The sequence below is a fragment of the Salmo salar genome, chromosome 29 (genome assembly GCF_965601325.2).
Source record: "Salmo salar chromosome 29, fSalSal1, whole genome shotgun sequence".
Lineage (NCBI taxonomy): Eukaryota > Metazoa > Chordata > Actinopteri > Salmoniformes > Salmonidae > Salmo > Salmo salar.
In genome coordinates this window covers 37,281,501-37,287,500 of record NC_138319.1, presented here as the reverse complement: position 1 = coordinate 37,287,500, position 6,000 = coordinate 37,281,501, and positions in this window count along the sequence as shown.

Sequence of the window (6,000 nt, the reverse complement as noted above, 5' to 3'; positions counted from 1 at the left end):
CGATGATGACGCGCTGACGCGATGACGGTATGACGCGCTGACTCCCTGACGCGATGACGCGCTGCATTAGCAGTGCAATGACACCAGCCTTGAGAACAATCACAGGAATGCAGTGCGGGTCGATCAGGACCCGATGCAGCTGCTGAAGTTGCGTCGGCACCGGATGGACCAGTCGCAGCGTCGTCGGACGGGCCATTCCCTTAATGGTCAATTATTCTGTCACGTTGGCATGAATGATTCAGGACACAGGCGCAGGAATGCATAATAGGGTTTTCTATTAAGCCCCAAATTATGGAGTGCCATGTAACCCATAATCATCTCAAGGGTACGATAGCCCAAAACACACAGCACAGGTACTCACATGCACCAACGGACATTGTAACAATAATTGACAAGACCATGGAAACCAAAGGGCACATATATGCAAGTACTAATCAGTGGGAATATGGGACAGGTGTGCGTGATGAAAGTTCCGGAGGGATCCGTGACACAGAGTGCCTAAATACAGCCCTCAGCTGTGGTACATTGGCCATACACCACAAACCCCCGAGGTGCCTTATTGCTATTATAAACTGGTACCAATGTAATTAGAGCAGTAAAAATAACTGTTTGGTCATATCCGTGGTATATGTTCTGATATACCACAGCTGTCAGCCAATCACAATTTAGGGCACGAACCACTCAGTTTATAATATTAATGATACCACAGCAATATTGAATTCTCGTTTCTGCTTGGCTAAAAGGGCATTCTAGAATGGGCATTAAAACCAGATAATGGACAGTTGGAAAAGATATCGGGACACCTTACAATCATGAGGAAATTAAGCACCTACACACTCAGACTGTACTTCCTACAAAGTTACGGAAAGAAAAACCGACAACCACACAAACTGAAATTGGATACATTGTAAACGCAGGTCCAGCAGGGAAAAAGCTTTGCTAGCTAGCTAGCATTAATTTGCTTCTAGTCTGTTGTTTTATGTGCATTGTGATCTCTTCGTAATTAACAGCCAGTGTTGATGAGTGTCTTGACGAGAAGGCAAACTTTTCGAGCTATCCCAGGCAAAATCATGCATTAACAGCTCATTGTTACGGATGTATCCAAATTAATGTCAACATAAAACAGCTACTTTGCTGTTATTCTGGCTGCAGAGGTGGTGACGGTGTTAGCCGTATCAAGCTGACTATCTAGCAAGCAAGGGATAAGAACGTTGCCACTGAGCATGGCAAAGGAACATAAAGAACGAAAAAGAGGGTCGTGTCCGTAAATATCGAACTCATTGAATGAACAAGTTTCAGATAGAGAGCAAACATGGGCACTATTTAATTATTCATTCATTCGTTCAATAGTCAGTCCTCTGGACATTGTAACAGAGATACATTTTGGCCCCTCAGAGGGGAAAGGCTGACTAGTCCGTGGGCTGCTTTTCCTTCACTCTGCGGTCCAACTCATCCCAAACCATTTCAATTGGGATGAGGTCGGGTGATTGTGGAGGCCAGGTCATCTGATGCAGCACTCCATCGTTCTCCTTCTTGGTAAAATAGCCCTAACACAGCCTGGAAGTGTGTTTTGAGTCATTGTCCTATTGAAAACAAATGATAGTCCCACTAAGCGCAAACCAGATGGGATGGCGTATCACTGCAGAATGCTGCGGTAGCCATGCTGGTTAAGTGTGCCTTGAATTCTAAATAAATCACCAACAGTGTCACCAGCAAAGCTCCCTAACACATTCACAACTCCTCCTCCATGCTTCACATTGGGAACTACACATGCATAGAAGTGCTCACCTACTCTGCGTCTCACAAAGACACGACGGTAGCAACCAAAAATCGCTAATTTGGACTCATAAGATTCCCACCGGTCTAATATCCATTGCTCGGGTTTCTTGGCCCAATCAAGACTCTTCTTATTATTGGTGTCCTTTAGTAGTGGTTTCTTTGCAGCAATTTGACCATGAAGGCCTGATTAACGCAGTCTCCTCCGAACAGTTGATGTTGAGATGTGTCTGTTGAACTCTGTGAAGCATTTATTTGGGCTGCAATCTGAGGCGGATAACTCTGCAGCAGAGGTAGCTCTGGGTCTTCCTTTCCTGTGGCGGTCCTCATGAGAGCCAATTTCTTCATAGCGCTTAATGGTTTTTGCAACTGCACTTGAAGAAACTTTCAAAGTTCTTGACATTTTCCAGATTGACTAACCTTCATGTCTTCATTTGTGGAATTTCTTTCCTTCTTCCTGCGTTTGAGCCAATCAGTTTGTGACAAGGTAGGGGTGGTATACAGAAGATAGCCCTGTTTGGTAAAGGACCAAGTCCATATTATGGCAAGAACAGCTCAAATAAGCAAAGACAAATGACAGTCCATCATTACTTTAAGACATGGAGGTCAGTCAATCCGGGAAAACCATCAAGCGCTATGAAGAAACTGACTCTCATGTGGACCGCCACAGGAAAGGAAGACCCAGAGTGTGCAAAACTGTCATCAAGGCAAAGGTGGCTACTTTGAAGAATCTAAAATCAAAAATATAGATTTATTTATATTGATTTCTTTAACACTTTTTTGGTTACTACATGATTCTACTAACTGCCGGTCCTGGCAATAGTTCATTACACACACATGGCAACCATCATTACTCACACCTGATTCCCATTGTTATGCACACCTGGACATCATCATTATCTTAATTACTTCCCCTTTATTTAGCCCTCAGTAACCTCAGTCTTCAGGCAGTATGGGTTTTGTTTATGTTCAGTACGCTTCTCCTGTTTTGTTAATCTGCTTATTCTCATTATTAAACTCACCTTCTACACCTGCTTCCTGACTCCCGGCGTATATGTTACAAGGATAAAGCAATGAGCTCCATATTTCCCTGTAAATAAGCGCTCCTGTGATGTGTTTCATGTTAACACAAAGGACCATGGGGTCCTATGGCTGTGTGTGTGAATGCGTGCGCACGTGAGCTTTTGCAATGTGACTATGGTGATGGGGGAATGGTTGTCGACGGTATGGTTGTCGTGTGTCAAGAAAGATTATTCTCATTGTTGCTTTTGTCAAGGAGATGGTAACACCAGGGTCACTGTGCTTATACAACACACAAGTGTATGCAAGCACACACACACACACACACACACACACACACACACACACACACACACACACACACACACACACACACACTCACACATCACACCAAAGTATCAATCTGCTCCTCCAGTCTGACCCATGCAGACACACACAAATAGGACGAGGCTTTTTATCTGACAAAAGCACAGTGCACCAAAGGAAATACTGGGTTATTTGCCATTCAAATTACCCCAATAGCTTCCAGGTTTTTAGGTTAGAGCAGTCTTAACTAATAGCCCTGATTGTGGTGCCATCCGCCAAGCTTCAAAATGTGTTCTCATTATCCCTAGTGGTACTAATGGAGTGGAGTTAAGGAGAGATGGAGAGAAGGAGAAGTGGAGAGAAGGAAGGTGGAGGGGTGGAGAGGTGGAGAGATGGAGGGAAGGAGAGGTGGAGGGAAGGAGAGGTGGTGAGAAGGTGAGGTGGAGAGGTGGAGGAGGAGAGATGGAGAGATGAACGGAGAGAGAGGTGGAGAGATGGAGGGAGAGAGGTGGAGAGGTGGAGGGAAGGAGAGGAGGAGAGGTGGAGGGAAGGAGAGATGGAGAGGTGGAGAGAAAGGGAGGTGGACAGAAGGAGAGTTGGAGGGAGGGAGAGGTGGAGATGTGGAGGGGTGGAGGGGTGGAGAGATATAAGGAAGGAGAGGTGGAGAGAAGGAGAGGTGGATGGAGAGAGGGAGGGAGGGAGAGATGGAGAGGTGGAGGGGTGGAGGGGTGGAGAGATAGAAGGAAGGAAGGAGAGGTGGAGAAGAGGAGGGAGAGATGGAGAGAAGGATTGATTTGATTTGATTAGGATCTCTTTTAGTCCTCATTTGGACTAATTTTCCAAGAGTCCTTAAACATTAAAATACAATTTAGAATACGATCACATTTTCACATAACACACTGTTACAAACAGACATAATACACTGACATATTGACCAGATAAATACTCTAACAGTCTAAAAAGATAGATTGATTCTTCATCTATCATAGTCCAGCTGTCACGTCCTGATCCTAGTAAGATGTAGTTTTCTATAGTAGAGTAGGTCAGGGCGTGACAGGGGGTGTTTTTGTGTTTTTCTAGGTTTTCTGTTTCGATGTTTAAATTCTAGTTTTTCTATTTCTATGTTGGGATTGTTTGGGTTGATCTCTAATTGGAGGCAGCTGATCCTCATTGCCTCTGATTAGAGATCATATTTAAGTAGGGGTTTTTTCTGCCTGGGTTTTGTGAGTGGTTGTTTTCTGTTTAGTGTATGTTCACCTGACGGAACTGTTGTCGGTCGTTTTGTTCTAGTGTCTTCATAATAAAAGTGAATATGAGCACTCTACACGCCGCGCCTTGGTCCCCTTTATACGACCCGCGTTACACCAGCACAACTTTCCTATTTATTATATTTAAATGGTTTTAAAGTGTTTGAATTTATATATTGAAATGTTTCATCAGATAAATGATTCAATATCTTCATTGCTCTGAATCTAAATGTTATTTTGCCTATTTCTCTTTTCTGTCTGGATAACACATAGATGGTGGACAATCTATTCCTAGTATTGACTGAATGTCTCTTACCAACTGAATACCGTTGTAAATAGAGTTTGGCCGTTTTAAATGATGTATATTATGAAATAAAATCAGCATGTTTTTTTCAATTATCTTGTTGATTGATGACCAACCAGGAGCATTGTGTGTGACTACAACAGAATAACCATATCTCCACCAATCCTTGCTGGAGAAGGATGAATGTCTTCTTATTATCCCTAGTGGAGTTAAGGGGAGGAGAGGTGGTGAGGTGGAGAGAAGCAGAGGTGGAGGGAAGGAGAGGTGAAGGGAGGGGGAGGAGGGGTGGTGAGAAGGAGGAGGAGAGGTGGATTGGTGGAGGAAAGCAGGGGTGGAGAGGTGGAAAGTTGGAGAAACGGAGAGGTGGAGGGAAGGAGAGGTGCAGGGGTGGGGAGGTGGAGAGGTACAGGGGTGGAGAGATGGAGAGAAGCAGGGGTGGAGAGGTGGAGAGTTGGAGGGAAGGAGAGATGGAGGGAAAGGGAGATCGACAGGTGGAGAGGTGGAGAGATGGAGGGAAGGGGAGGTGTAGGGGATGAGGGGTAGATGGTAGAGAGGTAGATGGAAGAAGACATTGGGTGAAGGAGAGGAGGGAAGGAGAGGACGAATTAAGGTGAGATGGAGGGAAGGAGAGATGGAGAGGCGGATGGGTGTAGGGAAGGAGAGGTGCAGGGAAGGCGAGGTTGAGGGAAGGAGAGGTGGAGGGAAGGACAGGTGGGGAGGTGGAGGGGTTGAGACATAGAGGGAAGGAGAGATGGAGGAGGGAAGGAGAGAAGGAGGGGTGGAAATAAATAGAGAAGGAGGGAAGGAGAGATGGAGGGAAGGAGAGGTGGAATTTAAGACAGATGGAGGGAAGTAGAGGTGGATGGAAGGAGAGGTGATGGGAAGGAGAAGTGGAGTGAAGGAGAGATGGAGTGAAGGAGAGGTGAAATTAAGGAGATTTGGAGGGATGGAAAGGTGGAGGGGGGAGAAGTAGAGGGAAGGGGAGGTGGAGGGACGGAGAAGTGGAGGGGTGGAGAGGTTTAATTAAAGAGAGATGGAGAGGGAGAGGGAAGGAGAGGTGGAGAGATGGAGGGAATGAGAGGGAATGAGAGGTGGAGGGAAGGAGAGGAGAAGGGAAGGAGGGGGTCCTGTTGGAGAGGAGAAGGGAAGGAGGGAAGGAGAGGAGAAGAGATGGAGAGGTAGAGAGATGGAGAGAATGAGAGGTGGAGGGAAGGAGAGGAGAAGGGAAGGAAGGGGTCCTGTTGGCCATCGGCAGATTGGGCTCTGGATGACAGGTTCCAGGTGATGTCCGATATCTCCATGGAAACCATGGCTTTGTTGGCAGTAATGGGGTAGAAGTAATTTCTG